The sequence below is a fragment of the Oncorhynchus gorbuscha genome, unplaced genomic scaffold (assembly GCF_021184085.1).
Source record: "Oncorhynchus gorbuscha isolate QuinsamMale2020 ecotype Even-year unplaced genomic scaffold, OgorEven_v1.0 Un_scaffold_2339, whole genome shotgun sequence".
In the NCBI taxonomy this organism is placed as follows: domain Eukaryota; kingdom Metazoa; phylum Chordata; class Actinopteri; order Salmoniformes; family Salmonidae; genus Oncorhynchus; species Oncorhynchus gorbuscha.
This window is the reverse complement of record NW_025746883.1, coordinates 42367-50000: the sequence shown is the minus strand read 5'-3', so window position 1 is coordinate 50000 and position 7634 is coordinate 42367. Positions and strand designations below refer to the sequence as shown.

The 7634-nt window shown below is 48.8% G+C and overlaps 1 pseudogene; it reads left to right on the top strand.

The window, feature by feature from the left end:
* LOC124025671 overlaps positions 1–6422 on the top strand; it is a 32416-nt pseudogene extending 25994 nt beyond the window's left edge.
* The last annotated feature ends 1212 nt before the right edge of the window (positions 6423–7634 follow it).

The following is a 7634-nucleotide window of genomic DNA, read 5'->3' as shown; positions in this document are numbered from 1 at the left end:
TCCGCCTTCTCTCTAATTCTCTCTCCCCCTCCACCTTCTCTCTAATTCTCTCTCCCCCTCCGCCTTCTCTCTAATTCTCTCTCTCCCCCCTCCACCTTCTCTCTCTAATTCTCTCTCTCTCCCCATCCACCTTCTCTCTAATTCTCTCTCCCCTCCGCCTTCTCTCTAATTCTCTCTCCCCTCCACCTTCTCTCTCTAATTCTCTCTCTCCCCCATCCACCTTCTCTCTCTAATTCTCTCTCCCCTCCACCTTCTCTCTCTAATTCTCTCTCTCTCCCCATCCACCTTCTCTCTAATTCTCTCTCCCCTCCGCCTTCTCTCTAATTCTCTCTCTCCCCCATCCACCTTCTCTCTAATTCTCTCTCCCCCTCCGCCTTCTCTCTAATTCTCTCTCTCTCCCCATCCACCTTCTCTCTAATTCTCTCTCCCCTCCGCCTTCTCTCTAATTCTCTCTCTCCCCCATCCACCTTCTCTCTAATTCTCTCTCCCCCTCCGCCTTCTCTCTAATTCTCTCTCTCTCCCCATCCACCTTCTCTCTCTAATTCTCTCTCTCTCCCCATCCACCTTCTCTCTAATTCTCTCTCCCCTCCACCTTCTCTCTAATTCTCTCTCTCCCCCATCCACCTTCTCTCTCTAATTCTCTCTCCCCCTCCACCTTCTCTCTCTAATTCTCTCGCTCTCCCCCTCCGCCTTCTCTCTAATTCTCTCTCTCCCCTCCGCCTTCTCTCTAATTCTCTCTCCCCCTCCACCTTCTCTCTCTAATTCTCTCTCTCCCCTTCCGCCTTCTCTCTAATTCTCTCTCTCCCCCATCCACCTTCTCTCTCTAATTCTCTCTCTCCCCTCCGCCTTCTCTCTAATTCTCTCTCTCCCCTCCGCCTTCTCTCTCTAATTATCTCTCCCTCCGCCTTCTCTCTAATTTCTCTCTCTCCCCATCCACCTTCTCTCTCTAATTCTCTCTCCCCATCCACCTTCTCTCTCTAATTCTCTCTCCCCCTCCACCTTCTCTCTCTAATTCTCTCTCTCTCCCCATCCACCTTCTCTCTAATTCTCTCTCTCCCCATCCACCTTCTCTCTCTAATTCTCTCTCCCCCATCCACCTTCTCTCTCTAATTCTCTCTCCCCCTCCACCTTCTCTCTCTAATTCTCTCTCTCTCCCCATCCACCTTCTCTCTAATTCTCTCTCTCCCCCCCATCCACCTTCTCTCTCTAATTCTCTCTCTCCCCCATCCACCTTCTCTCTCTAATTCTCTCTCCCCCTCCACCTTCTCTCTCTAATTCTCTCTCTCCCCCATCCACATTCTCTCTCTAATTCTCTCTCCCCTCCACCTTCTCTCTCTAATTCTCTCTCTCTCCCCATCCACCTTCTCTCTAATTCTCTCTCCCCTCCACCTTCTCTCTCTAATTCTCTCTCTCTCCCCTCTACCTTCTCTCTAATTCTCTCTCCCCTCCGCCTTCTCTCTAATTCTCTCTCCCCTCCGCCTTCTCTCTAATTCTCTCTCCCCCTCCGCCTTCTCTCTAATTCTCTCTCTCCCCCTCCGCCTTCTCTCTAATTCTCTCTCCCTCCACCTTCTCTCTAATTCTCTCTCCCCCTCCACCTTCTCTCTCTAATTCTCTCTCTCCCCATCCACCTTCTCTCTCTAATTCTCTCTCCCCTCCACCTTCTCTCTCTAATTCTCTCTCCCCCTCCACCTTCTCTCTCTAATTCTCTCTCCCCCTCCACCTTCTCTCTCTAATTCTCTCTCTCTCCCCATCCACCTTCTCTCTCTAATTCTCTCTCCCTCTACCTTCTCTCTAATTCTCTCTCCCCTCCGCCTTCTCTCTAATTCTCTCTCCCCTCCGCCTTCTCTCTAATTCTCTCTCCCCCTCCGCCTTCTCTCTAATTCTCTCTCTCCCCCTCCGCCTTCTCTCTAATTCTCTCTCCCCTCCGCCTTCTCTCTAATTCTCTCTCCCCTCCGCCTTCTCTCTAATTCTCTCTCTCCCCCTCCGCCTTCTCTCTAATTCTCTCTCTCCCCTCCACCTTCTCTCTAATTCTCTCTCCCCTCCGCCTTCTCTCTAATTCTCTCTCCCCTCTGCCTTTCTCTCTAATTCTCTTTCCCCTCTACCTTATCTCTAATTCTCTCTCCCCCTCTACCTTCTCTCTAATTCTCTCTCTCCCCCCTCCACCTTCTCTCTAATTCTCTCTCCCTCGACCTTCTTTCTAATTCTCTCTCTCCCTCGACCTTCTTTCTAATTCTCTCTCCCCTCCACCTTCTCTCTAATTCTCTCTCCCCTCCACCTTCTCTCTCTAATTCTCTCTCCCTCCACCTTCTCTCTCTAATTCTCTCTCTCTCCCTCCACCTTCTTTCTAATTCTCTCTCTCTCCCCTCCACCTTCTTTCTAATTCTCTCTCTCCCCTCCACCTTCTCTCTAATTCTCTCTCTCTCCCACATCCACCTTCTTTCTAATTCTCTCTCTCTCCCACATCCACCTTCTCTCTCTAATTCTCTCTCTCTCCCCATCCACCTTCTCTCTCTAATTCTCTCTCTCTCCCCTCCACCTTCTCTCTAATTCTCTCTCCCCTCCGCCTTCTCTCTAATTCTCTCTCCCCTCCGCCTTCTCTCTAATTCTCTCTCCCCCTCCGCCTTCTCTCTAATTCTCTCTCTCCCCCTCCGCCTTCTCTCTAATTCTCTCTCCCCCTCCGCCTTCTCTCTAATTCTCTCTCCCCTCTGCCTTCTCTCTAATTCTCTTTCCCCTCCGCCTTCTCTCTAATTATCTCTCCCCTCTACCTTATCTCTAATTCTCTCTCCCCCCTCTACCTTCTCTCTAATTCTCTCTCTCCCCCTCCACCTTCTCTCTAATTCTCTCTCCCCTCCACCTTCTCTCTAATTCTCTCTCTCCCCATCCACCTTCTCTCTAATTCTCTCTCCCATCCACCTTCTCTCTAATTCTCTCTCCCCTCCACCTTCTCTCTAATTCTCTCTCTCCCCATCCACCTTCTCTCTAATTCTCTCTCCCCTCGACCTTCTTTCTAATTCTCTCTCTCCCCTCGACCTTCTTTCTAATTCTCTCTCTCTCCCCTCCACCTTCTCTCTAATTCTCTCTCTCTCCCACATCCACCTTCTCTCTAATTCTCTCTCTCTCCCACATCCACCTTCTTTCTAATTCTCTCTCTCTCCCCTCCACCTTCTCTCTAATTCTCTCTCTCTCCCCTCCACCTTCTTTCTAATTCTCTCTCTCCCCTCGACCTTCTTTCTAATTCTCTCTCCCCTCCACCTTCTCTCTAATTCTCTCTCTCTCCCCTCCACCTTCTCTCTAATTCTCTCTCTCCCCATCCACCTTCTCTCTAATTCTCTCTCCCCTCGACCTTCTTTCTAATTCTCTCTCTCCCCTCGACCTTCTTTCTAATTCTCTCTCTCTCCCCTCCACCTTCTCTCTAATTCTCTCTCTCTCCCACATCCACCTTCTCTCTAATTCTCTCTCTCTCCCACATCCACCTTCTTTCTAATTCTCTCTCTCTCCCCTCCACCTTCTCTCTAATTCTCTCTCTCTCCCCTCCACCTTCTTTCTAATTCTCTCTCTCCCCTCCACCTTCTTTCTAATTCTCTCTTTCCCCCCAACATTCTCTCTTCCCTCCACCTTCTCTCTAATTATCTTTCTTTCTCTCTCTCTCCCTCATTCCTTCCTTTCCTCTCTCTCTGGTGGTCCCTCTCCTCTCTAATTCTCTCTCTCCCCTCTACCTTATCTCTCTAATTCTCTCTCCCCTCTGCCTTCTCTCTAATTATCTTTCTCTCTGTCTCTCTCTCTCTCCCTCATTCCTTCCTTTCCTCTCTCTCTGGTGGTCCCTCTCCTCTCTAATTCTCTCTCACTCCCTCCATTGTACATCATACCTCCATAAGTGTCCAGTAGATTTAATTAAAACATGGCGTCATCTCCCTGTGTCATTTCCATGCCTGGCTTTCAAGTAGGCTGCTTCTGCTGATTGCAGAACTCCAATGTTCCCTTTCCACTGTCTGATTAGGCTATTCAAAGAGCGGTAGCTACACTCCTTCCTTTCTCCCCCCTCTTCCCCACTCCCCTTCCTCTCCCTCCTATTAATAGGATATACATCCTGCATATGGTTCCTATATTCTACTGTACAATGTTCTATATTCTGTACCATTCATATGCAATCTCTTCTCATTCTGTAGCAGTCAGCCTCCTCTCCCTCCTATAGATGTCGGTCAGTCTCCTCTCCCTCCTATAGATGTCGGTCAGCCTCCTCTCCCTCCTATAGATGTCGGTCAGCCTCCTCTCCCTCCTATAGATGTCGGTCAGCCTCCTCTCCCTCCTATAGATGTCGGTCAGCCTCCTCTCCCTCCTATAGATGTCGGTCAGCCTCCTCTCCCTCCTATAGATGTCGGTCAGCCTCCTCTCCCTCCTATAGATGTCGGTCAGCCTCCTCTCCCTCCTATAGATGTCGGTCATCCTCCTCTCCCTCCTATAGATGTCGGTCAGCCTCCTCTCCCTCCTATAGATGACGGTCAGCCTCCTCTCCCTCCTATAGATGACGGTCAGCCTCCTCTCCCTCCTATAGATGTCGGTCAGCCTCCTCTCCTCCTATAGATGCCTCCTCTCCCTCTATAGGTCAGCCTCCTCTCCCTCCTATAGATGTCGGTCAGCCTCCTCTCCCTCCTATAGATGTCGGTCAGCCTCCTCTCCCTCCTATAGATGTCGGTCAGCCTCCTCTCCCTCCTATAGATGTCGGTCAGCCTCCTCTCCCTCCTATAGATGTCGGTCAGCCTCCTCTCCCTCCTATAGATGTCGGTCAGCCTCCTCTCCCTCCTATAGATGTCAGTCAGCCTCCTCTCCCTCCTATAGATGTCGGTCAGCCTCCTCTCCCTCCTATAGATGTCGGTCAGCCTCCTCTCCCTCCTATAGATGTCGGTCAGCCTCCTCTCCCTCCTATAGATGTCGGTCAGCCTCCTCTCCCTCCTATAGATGTCGGTCAGCCTCCTCTCCCTCCTATAGATGTCGGTCAGCCTCCTCTCCCTCCTATAGATGTCGGTCAGCCTCCTCTCCCTCCTATAGATGTCGGTCGGTCAGCCTCCTCTCCCTCCTATAGATGTCGGTCGGTCAGCCTCCTCTCCCTCCTATAGATGTCGGTCGGTCAGTCTCCTCTCCCTCCTGTAGATGTCAGTCAGCCTGCCTCCTCGCCCTCCTGTAGATGTCAGTCAGCCTCCTCTGCCTTCCTGTAGATTGAGATGTAGAAGAGATGGAGAGAGGGATGGAGTAGAGAGGGATATGGAGAGAGGGATGGAGAAGAGAGAGAGATGGAGAATCACTGTGGTGTTGGAAGGGGGAGAGTATGATAGGAAGGTGTCATGATGGCAGAAGAACAGAAATTAAAGGCCTCTCTCTCTCTCTCTCTCTCTCTCTCTCTCTCTCTCTCTCTGTGTCTCTCTCTCTCTGTGTGTCTCTCTCTCTCTGTGTCTCTCTCTCTCTCTGTCTCTCTCTCTGTGTCTCTGTCTCTGTGTCTCTCTCTCTGTGTCTCTGTGTCTCTGTCTCTGTGTCTCTCTCTCTGTGTGTCTGTGTCTCTCTCTCTCTGTATCTCTCTCTCTCTGTATCTCTGTCTCTCTGTGTCTCTGTCTCTGTGTCTCTCTGTCTCTCTGTCTCTGTGTCTCTCTGTATCTCTCTCTCTCTGTATCTCTGTGTCTCTGTGTCTCTGTCTCTGTGTCTCTCTCTCTGTGTCTCTGTGTCTCTCTCTCTCTGTATCTCTCTCTCTGTATCTCGGTCTCTCTCTGTCTCTCTGTCTCTGTGTCTCTGTGTCTCTCTGTCTCTCTGTCCCTCTGTGTCTCTCTGTCTCTGTGTCTCTGTGTGTCTCTGTCTCTGTGTCTCTCTGTCCCTCTGTGTCTCTGTGTCTCTCTGTCTCTGTGTTTCTTTATTTTCCTATCCCTCACCAGTTTTTTACCCTGACACTAATCCCATGCATCATCTCTCTGATCGTTATCATGTCTGGTCTTGTCCTCCAGTTGGCCATCCTGTCGGAAATCTCCCACTGCCATGGCAACGAGAAGGCGGGCCTCTTAAACCCCTCCCAACCAGGAACAGGAAGTATATTCCACAGCGAGAACTTCCAGCTCAAACTCTCCCCACCGCCATCGGTCGAAGAGTAGCTTGCCTACAGCCATGTTCAGTATGATGACGTTGTGGAACTTTCAGATAGAAATATTTTGTGTAGAACAGACACGATGTCCTGGTCAGGTAGAATAGGCTGTTCCCTCTATTCGTTATATTTCTGACTGAAGACACCCCTGTAGTTTCTGTTGATTAAACACTACCACGGATTATGCTGTTGATCAAAACCACGTTATCCACTGTCTGGGCGGATATTTGAAATGGTATCGATCAAATGTTATGTTTCTGTCTGCAAAATGTCCATAAATAAACCGATTTGTAACATTTAATTTGTGTGTTGCTTGTGGCTGATGGATAACCTTTATCAGCTGTGAAAACTCTTTATTGTTGCGTTGCTGATTTTTGTACTTTTAGTTACAGATTTTCAGACATGAGAACAGAAAAATAGTACAACTCTCATTCCCTTTCCTTCCTTCCTTCCTTCCTTCCTTCCTTCCTTCCTTCCTTCCTTCCTTCCTTCCCTCCCTCCCTCCCTCCCTCCCTCCCTCCCTCCCTCTCTACAGGTTACTGTACCAGTTAATACTATAGAGAATTGGTCAGGTTACTAACGTTACTGTGACTGATAATACTATAGTGAATTGGTCAGGTTACTAACGTTACTGTACCAGTTAATACTATAGTGAAATTGATCAGTGAATTAGAAGTTACAGGTCTGTGGGAGCCAGAAATCTTGCTTGTTTGTCGGTGACCAAATACTTATTTTCCACCATAATTTGCAAATAAATTCATAAAAAATCCTACAATGTGATTTTCTTGATTTTTTTTTTCCCCCCCTCATTTTGTCTGTCATAGTTGAAGTGTACCTATGATGAAAATTACAGGCCTCTCTCATATTTTTAAGTGGGAGAACTTGCCCAATTGGTGGCTGACTAAATAGTTTTTTGCCCCACTGTATATCATCGGGTAGCTGACCACCCATGTCTGACTCCCATGTAGATGTTGGAAGGCGGATGAATGTTCTGTATTATGTCGTGTAATCTGGAGATTCTTCAGATAAGGGTTCAGATCAAAGCACCTCTCGACTGGACACTTAGTGGGCTCCAATGGAAATGAAGGGACATTTTTGGGGGGGGCAAAGCTGCCAGTTTGCAGGTATCTAATAAAGTGGTTATTGGGAATATTATGGTCAACCCTCAGAGTATGGAATGAGACGATTGTGTCATCACCGATAGGTCACTAAAAAACACCAGACCGTTCCTATATCAGAACTGGAACGCCGTGTCAATCTGCGACGCTGGGAAGAGATGATTGGATGTTCATGGAGAGAAGCAGCTTGTTTAAGGATAAAGTGTCTTCGGAACTGGGACCAGATTTTCAGGGAGTTCTTGACAATGGGAATCAAAACATGGGTTTGTGGGCAGTGGGGAGGACAGGAGAGAGACCGGAGAGACAGGAGAGAGACAGTAGAGAGACAGGAGAGAAACAGGAGAGAAACAGGAGAGAGACCTGAGAGAGACAGGAGAGAGACCTGAGAGAGACCT